This window comes from Macaca mulatta, chromosome 15 (assembly GCF_049350105.2).
Source record: "Macaca mulatta isolate MMU2019108-1 chromosome 15, T2T-MMU8v2.0, whole genome shotgun sequence".
Taxonomy (NCBI): Eukaryota; Metazoa; Chordata; class Mammalia; order Primates; family Cercopithecidae; genus Macaca; species Macaca mulatta.
This window is the reverse complement of record NC_133420.1, coordinates 554,892-574,511: the sequence shown is the minus strand read 5'-3', so window position 1 is coordinate 574,511 and position 19,620 is coordinate 554,892. Positions and strand designations below refer to the sequence as shown.

Genomic DNA, 19,620 nt, shown 5'->3' with positions numbered 1-19,620 from the left:
CCAGTAGCAAGGAATTTTCTACAATCTATCACATTAAGATACAGCAGAAATGTAGCTAAAATGTTCATAGGGTCTATGCAGAGGAAGAGATGGGTCTATTTCAGGAAAAGTGCTTGCTGGCTTTTTAGAAACATAGTGAAATCCCTGACAAGTAAAAGGTTGTTTATACTTTTTCTTTGGAACAGAGGGAAAGTTCTTTCTTATTATTTGAATACATTAACTATATTTAAGTGTTCTGGTAGACTGAGTATTAAATATTCAAAAGGAAGTAATTCTGTTCGGTCTATTTCATTCTTTAAATGTAGCTTTCAAAAACTGACAAATACCTGGCCGGGTGCAGTGGCTCACGCCTGTAATCCCAGCACTTTGGGAGGCCGAGGCTGGTGGATCACGAGGTCAGGAGATTGAGACCATCCTGGCTAACACGGTGAAGCCCTGACTCTACTAAAAACGCAAAAAATTAGCCTGGTGTGTTGGCGGACACCTGTGGCCCCAGCTACTCGAGAGACTGAGGCAGGAGAATGGCGTGAACCTGGGAGGTGGAGCTTGCACTGAGCCGAGATCACACCACTGCACTCCAGCCTGGGCGACAGAGCAAGACTCCATCTCAAAAAAGAAAAAATAAATAAAAAGTGGAAAACACCCCATATCTGCCCTGGCTCCGGCTATCTCCATGGAGTGGACAGAGCTTGAGAAAAGCTCACTGTGGAGGCGTAGAAGGCCAGGCCAGGCCGGGCCTTTGCTCAGCAGATGAGCAAGAGGGTCAGCCACCCTAGTGAAGAAGCCCATGTTTGCTATGTTACTGATGATACCCACATAAATTTCTATTTGCCTCCCACACAGACCTGGGATCTATGTTTGAGCAAGCGACTCATACCAACAGTCCCTCCATGCCATCATTTCCCTGACCTCCCCCAGAAAAGCCAGGCCAGGCAGCGTCCCCACACGGGCACTGGGGCCCAGGAAGATCCTGGTCCTGCCCCTCTTCTCTCTCGTCCCTGCAGCACCCTGGCTTGCTGTGGAAGCCCAGCAGTGCTGGCTGAACCCACGTTCACCTGGGGCATTCAGAAGAAGCCTCTGTGCAGAAATCAACTGGGAAGGAGGGCTGTGTGTGCTGGTGCTGGCAGGTCACTCCAATGGATTTGCAGAACTCGGTTTTCAACACAGGTGCGCCACCAAGTCCCTCAAGCCCTTTGTGAGCCTAGAGCCACAGAGCCATTTGCGGCATTCTCACAATCTCTAACAACCCTGCACAGAGGCCCTGTTTTTCCAAAGGACCATAAAATTTTCCGTGTAGACAAAGTTTGACATAATGAAATAAAGTGAAGTCACCACTTCTATTTTCTATTAATCCATTCATTCAAACAAGTATCTCTTCAGTATGTGCATCGAATACTGTGGAATTAGGATTTAGTCCATGCCTTCAAGAAATATACATCACAGAAGAAAAGGTATAGGTTGTAACTAACAGTGCTGAACAGGCAAGAAATAAACATCATAGAAGGAAAGGTAGAGCTTGTAACTAACGTCATAGAAGGAAAGGTGTAGCTTATAACTAACAGTGGTGAACAGGACAGAATTTCACAGGCTAATCAGGAGCCACTGAGGAGGAAGCCATGATTCACATCCACCTGCAGTAGATAAATGTTTCCCGGATAAAGTAACTTTTCTACAGTGATATCTGCTCCTTATTGTTTAATCCTGCTCGATAGGGTATTAAATTACCACTTTATGTGCTGCTTATATAAAATACATCATTGTCAGGGGAGGTTATAAAATAATACTTCACACAAGCTTGGGCTGTGAATGGTGTGAGGCAATGGGACGATGTGTTCCCGTGTTCTCGAGACGCAGAAGGGTCAAGACCCTGCTTCCCTTCTCCTCCCCACCGCCCTGTTCCCAGATGAGGGGTGGAGGCAATGCCGTCGGGCAGTCCTAGAGCTGGCTCCAGGGCCACGACACCACGCCCAGACTCTCTGTGCCCCATGTGACAAATACAGACTGTGGGGCAATCACCAATTTACCTGGCAGTGGGGAGAGTCCTTCGTCAAAAGCCTGTGCTTCCAGGAGCCAGGACAAAGCAGGAGCCCCTAGGAAAACAGTTTCGGGTGCTCCTGAAACCTGGGCAGAGTCACAGTCTGGCAGGAAGCACCAGTGATGCAGGTGTGCCCAAGACTGGGAGGATGGCCAGATGCCTGGAGACCAGACCGGCCTGCAGGAGATGACCACCTCTCTCTGGTTCATTAGAGATAGACAGTCTGGGCTTCACTTTTGTATGTGGAGTCTCACAGTACAGAAATATCACAAAGGGATTAGACTTCGTATACCCCAATTTTTTAAATTAAAAAAACACAATTATTTCAACTAATTCTAAATCCAACAAAGAAAAATAAATAAGTATATAAACGCATACCTCCAAAATGTAAACCACAATCTCTTTACCCATAGGAGACCCAAAATTTAGTTTACCTTTTCTTCAGTATTATCACTTTTTTTTAAAGCCATTACTGAGGTGTCTCCTCACCGCCCCATGAGGAGGTTCATGGGCTCTTCAGGGCTGTTTGCTGTTTCATCGTTTTTTAGATTTAAGGGCAGGATCATTTTCCCACACTTGCTTGCTTCCCTGATCACCAATTTTTCACAAGGACATCATTGTGCCTCAGAAAACCTAGTAACTGAACTTCATTAAAAGTGAAAACGATAGGGACATGTTGGCTGCTATGACAGCATCCTCAGTCACCGAATCTCCCTGGGGGACCCGACACACCCCCAATCTCCTTGGAACTCCAGCATGCAGGTATCGCTGTGGCGGACAGGACTGACCTACCCTGGGGGGGCATGAAAGCAAAGAGAAGAGAAAGCAGGTGACTCATTTAGGAAACTTCGGTGATTCTCTCGAGTCACGTTTCTCAAGGTGTCAGGGGAGAGCCACATGCAGGGAACCTCCTTGGCCTGGCAGGTGGCAGACTCCTGGGACCCTCCTCAGACACGTTAATCAGAGAATCTAAAGGCGGGTAGACTCTGAAAAGTATCTGTAAAGGAAGGACGTAGCTCTGCTGTGACCCCACTACACATGGGGTCACGCAGGATGCTGCTTCCGGCGTCCAGTCTCCATTTCACTCTCCTGGGAGGAACACCCGTCAAGTCACAGAGCACGGTCTTCAGCGAACACCTTCCTGCGCGACCTCCACTGTCTCCCAGCCCTGCAGGAGTAGTCGCCGAGTAGGGGAAACAAGTCTTTGCTCCTGACCCGGCCACCTTGACGCTGGGCATAAGACCAGCACTGCTACGTCTCTGGGGAAAGGAGCGGCCCTGGGCAGGAATGCACTTGGCAGCCCCGGGGAGTGGCCAGGTGTGGACTACCAGGCCTCTGCCCGCAGACACGTCAGCACAGCATCCTGGAGCAGAACCTCCAGCCCAGCTGAGCCTACAGATGGCTGCAGCCCTGGACAGCATCTTCACGGTGACCCGGGGGACTGGGCCAGAGCCGCTCAGCAAGGCTGCCCTGAATTTGCAACCTGAAGAAGCTGTACAGTCGTACGTGTACTTTGCCTTAAGCCCCTAGTTTTGTGGTCACTTGTCACACAGCGACAGACAGTGGATGTGCACGGACTCCCAGGCCACGATGGCCTCTGCCGGCCTCACCCGGGCTGTCTCATCTGTTCCCGTGACATCACGTTTCTCAGAGCCAAAGGCTGCCAGGATCCCCTCTTTTCTTCACGACGTCGTTACAAGCTCACGATACAAACTGAAAGAAAACAATCTGTAAAATACAACGTATGACGCAATACAAGGGGAATGCCCAGGCACACACACACGCGAAACAGGCACAAGTGTGAAACAGGCACATGCACAAACAGATGTACATGCGTGAAACAGGTGCACGCGTGAAGGTGTACACTCGTCAAACAGGTGTACATACACACATGAAAGCACCCGACATGAAGGGCTGTCTTTGGGAGCCTAGTTTTTAGACATCTCCCTCACCCTTTTAACATCTGCACGATCACAAACACAGCACGCCACACTACTGAGGGGAAGCCCCAGCTTCTCATGGGGGCACATGAGGCTTTTTATTTATGCCACAGGTTGCATCACTACATTCTAGAACTGCAAGGCCCCCCACTGCCAGGACTGGGTCAGGTCCACCCTGTGCTCCAAGGACCAGGCCGCCTGCCAGCCCACACGGACCTGCCCCTCGGATGGTGCGGCTGCTTCTAAAACAGAGGCTCAGCCCCACCCAGAGACCTGCAGTACCTGTTATTAAATCAAGACTTGGCTGTGGGTAAACGTGAAGATTTTTATTAAACATGACTCTGGAACATTCAAAGGACCATAACTGAATGCTCCTTTCACAGCCACGGCGTGTCCAGACGCTCATGGAGAAGGCCAGGGCGTGGGAACCCACGGAGCCCCGACAAAGCAGACTCGGAGCTGAGTGGCGCAGTTAGCACCGATTTTGTTTGACACTTGCCTTTTATATTCAGAATAAAATAAAAAACAAGACGCAAAAGTAGCTCACATTCTATTTCAATTCTCTATTTTTGTAGTAACTGGGCCCCTTTCCCTCTGCTTTCCCAGCCAAGCGATAAATAGGCCCAGCTGGGATTTGTCAAAGTCTAGACCTCTGTTGTAGAGTAAGTGAGGAGGGTAGGGAGGGGAGCAGGAGTGGTGAGGAAGATTGGGGGACAGGGAGGGACAAAGGAAAGGAGAGAGAGAGAGAAACCCCCGAGGACTGGAGGCAGGAGGGATGCTCCCTGGCAGCCTCAGGTTCCCCATTCCAAGGTAACTGAGCTGGCATCACGCACGCGGTACCGTCATATGACTTGGCTGACACACGCCAGAATGACAACAAAATGCTTGAGGAGAAGACTAAGCACCAGCATCTTCAGATTAAGGTAGTGTCCCGGTTTCACGCTTGCCTTGTATGACATTGTATGAATTGTAAAGATAACGCATTTTCTTACCAGCCACGCTGTTCCCCAAATACTAACTATAACAAAGATCAGACAGCATCTGAGTACTGAGCGTGTGTTAAGCCCGGTGAGGTAGGCATCATTTACTTTGCTAGAGAAAGAAACAGGCTCTGAGAGAAACTTCCTGAGGCCAGGCAGCTGTCTCCAAACCCACCTCGTGCCTCCTGACCCTGAAGGTGGAGGACCCAAGTCATTCACGTCAATAATTTACCTACATGCATGTCAGATTGAGATTCAGCCCCCAGATCTAATCATCTCTATGCAGGAATGTGTCAGGAAGGTATACAATTCTATGAGTTCATAGAAGTTGGGGGAACAAAGGCAGGCACCCTCGACACAGATGTAGGGCGGAGGTGGGCGCCCAGCGCAGGAGCATGTCCAGCCCTGCCCAGTCACACAGCCACCCTGCCATGCCAGTGCAGGAGCCGCCACCGCGTCTCGGGGAAAAGCAGCTTCTCCTGCACAGGAATCTACCCCTGAAAGTGTGTTCCTGAGAAGGTGTGGACCAACATCTCAGAAATTAGACACCGTGTAACACGCTTATCTATACAGGCTGCCTATGTCAGGGAATCACCAATAATTCCCATCTCGCCATCAATTATTTCTGGTAAATACTGATTATTCTAAGTTAACTGAGGCAACACAAGAACAATATAATGCAAATGTCAGAGTCAATCAGCTCCACCTGCTGAAGAGCTGGGACTAATGATGAAACCTAAGGAATCCTGGAGAACGCAGCAGGATCCCAGACCACGCGGACCACCCCAGCCTCCTTCCACAGGAGAGTTAGTCGTGGGGCCAAGGAACGGCTTTCCAAGGAATCTCAGAGGATCTCAAGGTCTTGAAAGTTTAATGGGAATTGAATATTTGCATCTGAGTCACACGAGCACATTAAAAGTAAAATTTCCTCTTTCCACTAGAATTATGAGCTTGCGGCAGCGACACTGGCTGTATCTCATGCTCGTGAGAGGTTTGGGCACAGCCGTGCATCTCTGGTGAATCATTTATAATAATGAAAGAAGTGCTTGGGCCCTCGATCCAGGACCACAGACCCTACCAACGAGGGTCTAAACAGGACAAGCCTCGGCCTTGAGAGGCTGGTGTCCATTGGGGCTGGGAGGAGCACCAAGGAAACTCAGGGGCAAGCCCCACCCAAGCTCAGCATGTCCTACCCCACGCAGTCGACATCAGCCACAGGGATCTTTTGTTCTTTTTTGTTCAGGAAGGAACATATTAAAAAGCCCGGGGCCCAGGGCCTGGACTCCTCAAAGCTCTCCACAGAGCCGGGTTAATTGGCACCTTCCGTCATGTTAAAATCAACTATATATGGCTGCTGAGGGCATCTCAGAGCAGGTGCAACGCTGAGCTTTCTTGCTGTCTGGGGAAAGCAGGAATTCCAGGCCTCTGCCTTCCTACCTCCCCAGTGGCTCTAGCCCAGATGAGCTCAACTTCTCCCAGGTGAGGAGCACAGAAAAGCTTCCCACATGCCCCTCAGGTCACACACGAGCGGTGCAGACCCTTGCACCTTGGCACGAGCCCTCCCAGAGGCAGAAGCCCAGCCCTGTGGCCCCGGCCTGGCAGGAGGCAGCTGCTGGGGCCCCTGCTCAGGGTTCAGCACAGCGAGGTCCAGCCACAGCAGGTGAGACATCCACCATCCGGCCATTCATCTTTAACCTAAAACAGACACAGGAATTTGGCAAGGGGTTCCTTCCCCTGACAAACCCATCCTTCCTGTTCTCATCTCTCCCTCCTGCCCCAGTACTGCGCCCAAGGCCACCCAGCACTGCGCCCAAGGCCTGACTCCCAGTTTCACAGGGAATCCAAGACAATTAAGAATTTGAGAAACTGGGAGCTACACAGAAAATGAGTCGGTAAAGCCAGTGTCCACTGATCCTCCCCTCCCCACAGCGGAGAACAGTCCTCGGGATAAAATCCACGGGGCAGGGAAGACGCGATCAAGGTGGGCAGGACAGAGGAGCCACAAAGCAGGTGGTTCGGAGAACAAGGCCACGTGAACACAAAGCTAAAGTGCTCAGCGGCTGGAAGACAAAACACAGGAGACAGAAACACTGACCATTTAAAAAGAAAAGAAAAAAAAAGCCTCACTCTTAAGAGTCCATCAAGATTTAAGTTCTCAAGTCACAATGTATCAGCACAGACTTCTCATAATGCCTGAAACTTGGCGCAGTAAACACGTGAATCAGTTCTCCCAAGTCCATCGTTTTCTTTGATGAGCCTCTTGAGTCTCAGGCTGGTTTCAAAGTAAGCCCTTCTCTGCTTGTTGATGACTTAATAATTAACATACTTGAAAACACATTGACTTCCAAATTAATCTGCTAATAAAATATTAATTACTACACTGGCTGTTATCCACAGAAAAAAACAATCACTTTCTGGTTTTAAAAACATTAGAATTCGAAGCCCCTTTGCCCATCTGAACAGCCCCTGCTTTTGACAAGGGCATTCCAAAGCTAATCTGAAAAACTAGTCCAGGCCATGATTGCTGGGGGGTCGGACTTGCCTCATCACCCCACCTCCCTTCTGGAATTAGACAGAACTTAGACGCTTAGTCTGATGGGAAACATTTACAATCTATTCTCTCCAAAGCTACCTGGAGGATGTCCTCCACATGACAAAGCCTTGGTCTCCACAACCCCTTATCTGACAACTCTCTTAACCAACTGTCAATCAGGAAATTTTCAAATCTACCTATGACCTGGACACCCCTGCTTCCAGTTGTCCCACCTTTCCAGACCAAACCCATGTACATCTTACATTTATTTGATTGATTGTCTTATGTCTCCCTAAAAGCTATAAAACCAGGCTGGGCTCTGACCACCTCGGGAATATGTTCTTAGGATCTCCTGAGGGCAGTATCAAGGGCCATGGTAACTCATTTGGCTCAGAATAAATCTCCAAATGCTTCACAGAGTTTGACTCTTTGCTGACACGGTACCTTTCATGGGTATTCATCTGGGGGACTCACAATCAACCGGAGGCATCAGCTGCCCACTGTGCAGAAGTCTCTGCAGGACTGAGCCTCTGGCACGGGGACTCCAACCCCTGAAGCAGCAGCTGTCTCACGTCGCATGGCCTGATAGACCTGCACCTCCAGGGCTTCTCATTTCAGAGTCTCAGCAACAAATCTACCAAACGTGATCAACATCACAGAATATTCCTCGGGGCTTTTGGCTGTTGTTTCTCCCCAAGTTTACTCTAGAACCAGAATGGCAACACTGGGAACAGGATGGTTCTCAGTCACCGACCCTCCTGGTAAATACACTGTCTCCAAGGCCCTTTCCCGCCAGTCACAGCTTCCTTCATGTCAGGCTCGAAGGCCACCTCCCCAAGAAGGAAATCTCTTCAATCCAGCAATCACAGCTCCTGTTCCCATCTAGAGCTTGTCTGCCAGGAAGGGAAGACTCCTCATTCCAGAGACAGCAGGTGCCACAAACTCAGGGTATTAGCCATTGCGAAGGCAAACACTCATGAAATTAATAGACTTTTTCCTCCTTGGATACTGACGTTTTCTCTTCTGGAGGTCAGCCAAGGCCATCTGCACGAGTCACGAGCGTGATGGCTCCAGCCCCTCCTTCAGTGTCAGGAGTGTGGCTCCACTCTGAGACCCTCCTGCATCAGCCAGGCCATGCACCTGTTCCCACGACTGCTGTCAGCGGACTACAGCGATTCTAAGATAGTCAGCAAGCTGACGTTCCGAAGAAAGCATTTTAAAGAAAAACGTGTAAGTTTTATTGCATGAAACCAGCTACATCTTTTGCTACTCCAGAGGCTTGTTTTGCTTTCCTCAAGGTTCTCTACAATGATCCTGACAGTCAAGGTTCCCAGTTACAGGCAGAGGGTTGGGCAGGCCGCGTCTGATGTGTAACACACACAGAGGATCCACGTCAAAGGATTTTCCCTGTTCACCAACATCATCAGGACAAACTTTAAACAGTAATAATCTGCCTGTCTGGAAAACTGAGCTCACTTGAGGACTAATGCAACAAATGTATTTGACAAAGTTGCAGGTGGACGTTTTAGTGAATGAATCACCATTTCAAGGAGGATAAAGGCTCACTATTCAAAGGCATGTTTTTGTCAAGTTTTCTAATTTCAGCTTCATGCATTTAAATCATGAAGTGAGACTTGTACCTGATACATTACAGAATCTCTACAAAATAGACAAAATTCCAATTCTGTACCTTCACTCTCATTCTTTTCCATATGTGTACAGATGGTCGTAATTTAAGTTGGCATTCCAACAGGATTTCTAAATTAAACTGTCTTCTACTTTAAACACTACGTGTTAAACATTACACGTGCCATTGTTCAACATTTATAGCAGGGTCTGTATGGCCCATTTTAAAGATTTCTTCCTCACTAAAAACAAGCGTTTAAACAATAAACGGTTTACTCTAAAATATTCTAGAGACAGAGATACATTTGGAGAGTGGACACACTTAACACAGAAGTCCGCAACATCAAACAGGCACAACCAGCAGTGAGGGTGGAAAGGGCGCCATGTGAGTGCCCCTAAAAACACACACAAGCCTGGCTGCTTAAAAGGAATGAATATAGCTCAACACTCCCATGTGAACATTGATGTGTCTACTGCCTTACAGAATCCTCCTAGCTGAGCTGCAGGAATCTTCTTTGGAACCTTTTCTCACCTACACTGCCTACAGGTGCCCACTGGGCTCCCTGGGCAGTATCATGTCTTTGTTTAGAATATCACACTATTTGGAGGCCTGTTTAATCCCAAGTCAGAGCCTTATCATAACTCAGACACCATCCCTCAGGGCTTGTGGGCTAACTTCGGCTAATGCAGGCTGCTCCACAGTGCCCTGCAGATGGGCTTGGTGCATCCACACGATTTTAGGATTTGGGGCTGCAGTTTTCTGCAGTCACAGATGCGGACTTACATATTCATCATGACTGAAGGCAGCACGCATTTTTATGTTCCTTCTGTAATGGTAATAATCATGGCAACATTTCCTCGATCCTTAGAAAAGCCTCCTAACAGCAGTTGCATTCCACCCCCTTCCTTAAAATTAATAGAATTTACCAAACTAGGTGAAATCAGTCTTCATGAGAAAGTGAGAAATCAGTGTTCACACAATGGCATAGTAGCTGGGCATAGAGTGTACGTCAACATCCCAAACTAAGCACCCATCACAGTTATTCCCAACTCGCAGGAAAGCTAGAAAATTTAGAAGGCTTAAAACATAATTTTAAATGAAAATAACAAGAAATCAAAGTTTTTGAGGAGCATTTGTTAGCCAAGCAAGGAAAGCCATTAACCAGTGCTGATTACATTGCATTTGATTACAGCAGCCAAAGACGTGTCCAGAGGAAGAGACTTTTAAAGATTAGTCTTTCGGTAAGAATGGTTGCTTAACAAGTTCAGACTACTGGGGTACACCAATTATCAATTAAAAAGCAAGGCAAACTAGTGTGAGTCATTTTCCTTAATCCTTAATGCGTCAAAAATTACCACATTGGCCAAGCTGGTCTCCAACTCCTGACCTCAGGTGATCTGCCCGCCCCGGTCTCCCAAAGTGCTGGGATTACAGGCGTGAGCCACCACGCCTGGCTGAGAACTGTTTGACAGAGGCTGAGGGGAGGCTCCTGTCCCTTCCTGGGACATCCACATCCCACCCAGTTTCCCATATCGACTATGACACTCGAAGCATCACAGCAAGGGCAGCTGCATCCCCGCAGTTCTCTGCACTCATGCCACAGCTGCGTGAGCAGCCGCAGCCCTGGAGCTGCCACTCAGCCTTATCGTGCTGGCACAAGCACATCAGAAACTACCAAGCCCCCGAGAGGGAGGATTGGGGACCCAGGGGAGTGAACCAGGAGGGAGGAATGTGGCCCAGGAGAGTAGGGAGGAGTGGGGGCCCTGGGGAGTGAACTATGAGGGAGGCGTGGGGGCTCAGGGCAGTGAACAAGGAGGGAGGCGTGGGGGCCCAGGGCAGTGAACCAGGAGGGAGGAGGGTGGAGTTCGGCCCAAGGAGTGAACCAGGAGGGAGAAGTGTGGTCCAGGGGAGTGAGTCAGGAGGGAGGAGGGAGGAAAGCGGTCCAGGGAATGAAGCAGAAGGCTCTGGGGGTAGCAAGTTCACACACCACAAATACCTCCCAATCCATCCGCGTGCAGGGAGGGGATGGAAACCACACAGGACCTGCAGCACTTTCTCCTCGCAGATGAGGAGTGAGGATACCGACTCATGCACAAAATCAGAACTAAATTTCTACCACGGTGGGGAGACGCTTCATAGACCCAAATGGGTACAAAAAGAAACCAATCATACAAGATCAGTGGATGGAATGGGATCAGAAATTTAAGCCTGTAATGAGTTTTCAGAAAAAACTTCACTTTATCTGCAAGATGACTGCAGCTCTGCTTGATCATTTCTGCAAATGTCTAACTCATGATGAGCCATCTCAGAGCCGTTCAAGAGGAGTAACAAAATCAAAACGCCACGGCATCCTCCGTATTTTAGATAGCCTGCAACAGTATGGAAATGAGCAGTGGTGCCAGAGCTTTCAAGTTTGTTTGAAGTAAATTCCAGCATCAGGGCAGCATCTTCCTGGCTGAAGCAATGAGGTAGGCTCCTGTTCACCGCATGGGAGTCCAGCTTTCAGCTAAGCTGCTGTTAAGGGTCTGCAAACCATGATCCCCGACCGAGCCTTGGACAGGGATTTTTACACGTTGAAGTTTTCACAAAAGAAATATATGCAGAGACTTCTGTGGCCCTCAAAGCATAACACGTTGCCTACTCTGCCCTTTACAGGAGCTTCTAGCTTTGCTGTCAGTTACAAAGTGTTTCTATAAAATAATGTCACTGATTCTCAAGCATGCCAGCAAAAGTCACACTTCTCAACAACCCTCAATGGAGATGCACCATCCTGTGTTTCACACAGATTTTAGATTTTTAAAAGCCAAAATCAGGGAGGTAATTCAGCTAAGTATTATAGTAACACAATTTGAGATACTTAATGATGTGTGACAACAGAATACTTGGCATTCCTGTGAGGCAATAAACTAGCTCAAACACAAAATAACAAATCAAAGCATGTTTTGGCCTCTCAAAGTGATCAGTGAAATTGGAAATAACATTCAGTTAAATGACACTAAAAAAAAAAAAAAAAAAAAAAAGCACAAACAAAACAAATACTACTACACCATCACTCCTTAAATTTATTTAACTACTGCTGCCAAATAAAATGGAGAGACTTCTTACTGCAGGGTAATAATCGGCCATTGTCATCATGAAATAGACCGCTGTGCAGGCTCAGGCCCTCCAGCCCACAAAGGCAGGGGGAGGGAGGAGAAACGATGGCCAGAAACAAAGGGACAGGGCAACCATGACCTAGTCAGCAATTGTACCCTCCCACCTTTCTTCTGGACTTACAATTTTGGAGCCATCTGGGTTTACCTTCCTATGTCCATAAGTCAGCAAGTTCTCGAAGCCAGAAATCTACAATGCTTCTGGCAGCCAAGTCCTCTCGGCCTTCCCCCCATGTTTTAGGGCCTCATCAGCTCACCCCTGGATAGTATCAATGGCCTCGGAGCTCCAGTCAACCTTGCACTCCACAGACTCAAGTATGCCAAGAGCCACTCCAGGCTGCCACTGCCATGACCAAAGGCTTTCAGAGACAGTCGCCAGCACTGCACAAATCCATGTGGCTTCACCAGGCGCAAAGCGGCTCCAGCATTCCATCCAGTCTGTCGCTGCTACCATAGCTGTGAGTCTAGGATGTGTCAGGAAGGGAAGGAAGACACCATGTACCTCATCTCATTTAAGCTTCAGTGTCACAAGGTGGATTTTGTCGTGCCCGTTTTATGGATCAGGAAAGTTTTAAGGAGGGCAAGCACAGGGCCCTGCTGACACAAGAGCAAGACCCGCAGAGGCCTGGGCATGACCCCCGTCCCACGCTCCCTGGGTCCTGATATCCACTCCTCCCCCGTGGGAGCCTGATCCTGGGTCTGCCTGAATTGCTACCATTCCTAAGACACGACTCACGTCTGTCCACCTCCTCCTTTATCTGTTTCCCGCAGCCCAGAGGCGTGTGTGCTCTTCCATCCAGACAGACATCACACTTCAGCACCTGCATCTGACATCACTTCAGCCAAAAGCTTCTCTCAAACCTCCCCCCACACCTGCCGGTCACACAGGTCTGCACCCATCACCTTTCTCACACGAATTCTCACATATTCCTGTGTAGCACCATCCAACTGATGATAGTCTGAGAGGAGGAAGCTTTGTAGATAAATCCACTTTCTACTTTGCTCCCAGCCCTCGGTCTTGCGTCTTGGATGAGGCAACCGATTAACAGCAATTTCATTTCAGCACAACATTTCCATTTGAAGAAACGCAGAGCATAGGGCTCTGGTCATAATTAAAAGCTTGTTTCATTTGTCATTTGAAATTCCATGTACTGCTGCAACAGCAGCACCCCCTCCTCGCCAGGCTCTGCCCTAAGGACATCTTTCCTGGCAGTGAGAGCCCCGCAGGTTTCCCAGCGCCTCGGGCTGCAGCTTCCACGCTGGGCCGGCACTGACAGGACCGGAATGGTGCCCCCAACAACTACAGGATTGGAAGCTGGTCGACTGCTCTGTAGGATGGAGACATGTTAGTAATCCCCGACATTTCCACTGACAGGCTGCTCAGGTAAACTGGGAAAAATCCACAAACTAGAAAGAATCCATGGGGAGGAGCACTTCTCTCTCCAACCTGGCAGCAAACGGTGGCTGTGCAGACGATCTCTTCAGGAAAACTATCGACTGTATCTCAGGTCAACAACAGCCCCGCTGAGGGCCAAAAAATCAGCTCCCCCTGGCCCTCACTTCCTAAGGGTCAACCCTCCCAGGCCACCTCTCCTGGAAGATCAGCTCTGACGCACCCACGACGGTCAGGAACCGGCTCTGGGACACATTTCCCAGGCTCCTGCCCACCGCCCTCTCTCTTCTTCCTCCTCCATCTCCCTCTTCACTCCCATCCACCCTCCCCCCCTTTCGCTTCCCTTCTCTCCTTTCCTCTCCCTCCCTCATGTCCTTTCAGCCCTCACCTTCCTCACTGCACTTCCCTATGCAACTCAGCGGATGCATTCTCAGGTCAGTAGAGTTTTCTTTCACTCTGTTTTTATTGCAATGATCATTCTTAATGAACAGAAACCTGTTTCGGACCATGTGGATGCCACCTCCTGACCAACTGCTGCCCCGTGGCTCCGTGTCCACTCAGTGACCTCACGGCGCAGGTGCCCAACAGTATGGCTGTGACCAGGGGTAGCAACATGGGACATGAGAGAGGTATCCCAGCCAAGAGGCCCTGCAAAGCCTCCCCGGCAAACCGGAGCAAGGCCCAGGGCGGTAGGGAGAGCGCCGTGCTCACGATGTAGGCAGTTCAGCTTCCGCAAACTGTCCATCGACTGCAACTTACTTTGTTTCCATGGTTACAAAAGAACCATAAGCATTCTGAAATATGTTCTTGGTTTCATGTGTTGCGAAATCTAAGCAACATTATAAGAAAAATCACTGAATTCTGCCTGAGGCTCTAGGGGTGTTTTCCTCTCTGAAAGGAGCCCCCTTCCAGGACTTGGGATTGAGTGACAGCCTTCAAAATCACGGTTATCCTGGTGGTAACAGGGAACTCCTCAGCCCGCCAGGAGCTGGGGCCCTCGACAGCCCCCATGGCTCCAGACGCCAGTGTTCTAAGGATCACACATGTGCAGATAGCAAAGCTTGCTGCACACACGCCAGGTGCTAACAAGCCCCAAACGTCTCACTCATACTTGCTAACCACATCGCTTCTCTCAGCCTCCACGGCGTTTCACACTCTGCCTTTATATAGAGATGAACCATGCGTCCTGAGCGCTACAAAGATTCAAGTCCTTCCGGGAAGAGGGGTGCATCTTTCCATCACGGGGTCCTCACTCCAGCTGGCACAGGATTTGCAGAGTGGGCGAGTCTAATGTTGATGACACTTTCTCAATATTCCCTTCACACCCCTCCAAAAACAAGAGTGCTGCCAGCTTCTTACCGACGTTGTAATGAGCAAAATATTTTTCTCTTATTTGTCACTTTTTAACGTAATACTAGTGAAGAATGTGACTCTGCATGTACACTGTAAGCACCCACACCGTGAACATTCTGCCCTCCTGTGACTGTATTCACAGGTCACAAGGACAAAACTTCTCCATAGTAGCCTATATATATATATATATATATATATATATATATATATATATATATTTATATTTATATATATATATATTTTTAACATGACTTCCACTCATCTGAAAGTCACAGATGTAGCTTTTCCTTCATAAAAAGATCCAAATGATACACAAACCAGGTTTAATAAACACATTGGTCCAGGTGGGAAAATGACCCCTCAGTCTCCCTCCCCTCAAAGACCAGGGCAGCCAGGAAACTGCGCTCTCCAGTAAATGACAGCCGGCAGGATTCCCTAAATAAGCAGCCAGAAGATTCCCATCTCGCAGAGCACACCTTTCAAGACTCAAGATGCCCCCGCTCCCTGAATATCCGACGAAGAACAGGGCTACCCAACGGAGGACTGAGGCAGTAAACAAACATGTATTTGGCCGGGGGCGGCGGCTTATGCTTGTAATCCCAGAACTTTGGGAGAAGGAGGCAGGCAGATCACAAGGTCAGGCGATCGAGACCATCCTGGCTAACACGATGAAACCCCCGTCTCTACCAAAAATACAAAAAATTAGCCAGGCGTGCTGGCGGGCACCTGTAGTCCCACGTACTCGGGAGGCTGAGGCAGGAGAATGGCGTGAAGCCAGGAGGCGGAGTTTGCAGAGAGTAAGATCACACCACTGCACTCCAGCCTCGGCGACAGAGCAAGACTCCGTCTGAAAAAAATAAAATAAATAAAATTTTAAAAGTTTTCAGCAAATAGCATCATCGACCCACAAATGAGAGGTACCGTTTTCATTCTAGGAGGGAAACACTACAAAGCACGTATACTTTAGCCCTGTAAGTGAATTCTTCGGGCATTCCTGTGTCCGCTATCAAATGCAGCACATCACCTCAAAAGGCAAAGTTCTATAAGTCACATCCAAGGAAGGGAAAAATCATTCTAAGTTTTAGCCATCCAGTAAGAACCTGATCCAGAGAAGCCTACTTGTTCCAGACTCTAAGCGGCAATATATTGCTACAATGTAATGAAAACAAAGGGATAATTAAGAAGATTTCAATGCTAATAAAAGGCAAAAACATAATTAGATTTATTCTACTCTAGACAGAGCAGCCGGGCAGTTCACCCATACGTTATGAACGTTGCTGTTTTTCAGACAGGGTCCCAACTCTGTCAAGGCTTGACAGCAGGGGCGTGATCTCCACTCACTGCAAGGTCCGCCTCCCAGGCTCAAGCGATTCTCTTCAGCCTCTGGAGTAGCCGGGACTACAGGTGTGCAGCCATCATGCCCAGCTAATTTGTGTGTTTTCCGTAGAGATGGGATTTCACCAGGTTGCCCAGGCTGGTTCCCTGGGTCTCGAGTTCCGAGGCTCAAGCAATCCGCCCGCCTCGGCCTCCCAAAGCGCTGGGATTACAGGCGTGAGCCATCACGCCTGGCCCATTTTTTTTTCTTTCCTTTTTAAGCGATTAATGTGCTTCAGAGTCTTGTAGGCATTTAAAAAAAAAAAAAGAAAAGAACAAGCAAATTCTGTAAGGGAAAGAAACCATTAACATGTTTTACACACCTCAAAACTCAAAACAGAAATACTAAGAATAAAATGTATTTTATTCACAGAGGCATTCTTAAAGTTCTGTAAAAGTGACACCATGGACACCACCACATCACAGACGAGTGTGGCAGGACTGCTCAGATTCAGAACACAGTCTAAACAGTCCTCCTGCCACTTTCCTCAGTGGGAACACTTTATTCTGTCTTTTATTCAAATTAAGTATCTTGCAAGGGAGTTGAAGAAAACTGCAGAGCAGATTTTAAAACTTCAATGCTTTTCTCTATTTTCGTCACATTCTGATGCATTTTTACCTACTACACGGCCAATAAGTTTAAAGCTTTTTGCATCGATAAAGACAATGCTCCTTGTAGCAATAGGCTTTTTCTTTTCTATACAAAGATCTATAACTTAAGCTAGTAAACTGGGCATTTCACAAAGATTTTGCACAATTCCTAGCACAGATTTTAGCAATATAAAACCATTATCTTTCTGCAATTAAATAACCAAACATAGGAAACTGCACAGTTAAAATAACCATTCCATTATTTTATATAAACACAAATGATAAAGGAGAGTATGCTTTGGAAAACAGTGTTTCCATAAGCTAATGATGAAGCAGAAGACAGTTCCTCAGCCTCATATGACATTTGACAACCGAAGTACTCTGGCCCAAGCCCAGCCCGGTTAAATGGAGGGGAAGTAAACATGTGACCGACCGTGGTGGGGCACTGTGATAGCCACAGTCCAGGAAAGAACAGCTGACATGTTTCTTCTTCATGGGAAAACTGAAACATACTCGAGACACCTTAATTCTTTAAAACACAGTCTGCCCCAGTACTAACCTTAAGCTCCCATTGATAAAGATTGCGATAACCAGAGGTGTTTATCCAGGCCCTCGAAAATCACGGACATGGTACATACACAACATTTTCAAACACTCAATGCTGCCAGTATGTTAAATGCGCTGTGATACCGGAGGTCTTGTGCAGGACCAGAAGCATCGCAGCCTGGTTACCTTCCTGGTGTTCAATGCTTTGTATGTGCAAAGTCTGCTGTTACAATTTACTGGGCTTAATGTCATTCAGTTTGTCACAGAAGAGAGCTATGACATTTACTTAATTCCACACACAGATTCTCAAGTTCATCTTCCACCAATGACTGCCCTGTCCACAAGACAGCGGAGGGAAGACCCAGGAAAGGCCTGGGAGATGCCAGGTGCTCACAAACTGCTATCAGTCTGCTGGTTCTGGCTTAAAGGAAAACAGACATAGAAGAAACTAAAAGGACTCACTATATCTAATATCACAATGTTCTCAACTTTACCTTAGCCAAAAATAAAAGCGGAATAGCAAAACTACTCCAGGGCATGATTCCAGGGCTAATCTGAAACATGAAATATTTAGAAGACAAAGCTTATTGTGAGTGCAATTAATATACACACAAAACACTGGTTTCGCAAAACCCAGTCTTTGCGATTGCTTTTATAAAAAGTAAAATTCTCATGAGGATCACATACACTAACTGATTTTCAAATGAAGGGACTGGTAAACTTCAGGGCATATGATTTCTGCCACACACGAGGGGAGCAGTGAGAGAGAAGAGCTAGGATCAAGTGTGCTGAAGCTGTCCTAGGACTGAAATTCAGTTTCTGCCAAAACAAAAACACAGGAGGCTGTCAACTTCGATAGCAAGCTCTGCTTGAGAGCGTCAAGATGCTAAAATTGCAAAGGGGCTTCTCCCTGCTATAGGCACGCGTGATCCTTGCAAAAACATAGCTCAGCATCATCAAAAATCAGGAAAGAACACAAGCTTTCCAGACATGAAATCCAAGAGCAGAAGGGAGCAGAGTCCAAGCTTGCTCGGCAGAACTGTTCCCGGACAACAGCACAGAGGACGTCACAGGGAGGGCAGGGCAAGCAACAGCAGCTTCCGTGATGCCGCAAGCAGGGCCTGAGCCAGGAGAGCAGTCTCCTCCAACCTGAAAGGAGGCGCGAGGAGCCACAGAGAAGTCAATTCAGGGTCTTTTTCAGAAAGGGGCAACAATGAGAAAATCTGGTCTTACCCAACCAGCCCCATCCACGGTAACAGCTAAACTCGCACGTGCGTCTGTCACCTTCCCCACCCCCTCTTGCAGATGCTCTTCCTGCACCCGGGTGCCTGTCTCCGTGCTGCTCCTGAGGCCACACCTGTTGCCATCCAGTAGTGACCACGAATTCACCTTTGTCCGGGCGAAGCAAACGCAGAGTTCACACACTCTTGTACAGGTTTGCTGGCCGAGAATCTAACCGAGCTGTCCAATTCCAGATGTGCTGGTACCAAGGAGAACGCTCGATGTCCGGCATTTATAAACGGTACAGTGGGTTCTCCTGGGAATCCCAGGCAGCCGAACGAGGGAGGGAGCTGTTGCCCTGTTGCCCCGAGCCAAAGCAGCGCTGCGAGGCAAACACCACAGGCCACATCACACTCGAGCACCGACTCTTGACAGTTGCTCGTTTGTGTGTTCAGAGTTCAGGGTACAGGCGACAGACAGGCCTGATCTCAGCCATGGGACAGCAGTGATTGCCCACAAGTCCCGTATCTAAGCCCCGACTTGCCCATCGGCCTTCCTTCAGGAACAATGCCCACCTCACAGTGCTGCCATGAACGCTAAGTCAGCACGTATATACACAACCAGATTCATTGCAATTGTGCTTTCTACCCCAAGTTAATACAACCAGGTGCTATCATCGAGACTGAATAACCAATATTAGAACAGAAGGTCAGGCCAGCGATGGTGGCTCAGACCTGTAATCCCAGCACTTTGGGAAGCTGAGGTGGGTGGATCACTTGAGGTCAGGAGTTGCAGACCAGCTTGGCCAACATGGCAAAACCCCATCTCTACTAAAAATAATTTATCCAGACATGGTGGCACACACCCTGTAACCC

General features: G+C 48.2%; 1 long non-coding RNA gene across 1 annotated transcript in view; it reads right to left on the bottom strand.

Moving 5' to 3' along the window:
* Window positions 1-1,329: 1,329 nt before the first annotated feature.
* The window catches only part of LOC144334897 (uncharacterized), a 119,206-nt gene continuing 100,915 nt past the window's right edge, over window positions 1,330-19,620 (bottom strand). The window contains exon 3 of the long non-coding RNA XR_013405151.1: window positions 1,330-3,748. This is a non-coding gene — a long non-coding RNA (uncharacterized LOC144334897). The remainder of the gene's footprint in view (window positions 3,749-19,620) is intronic.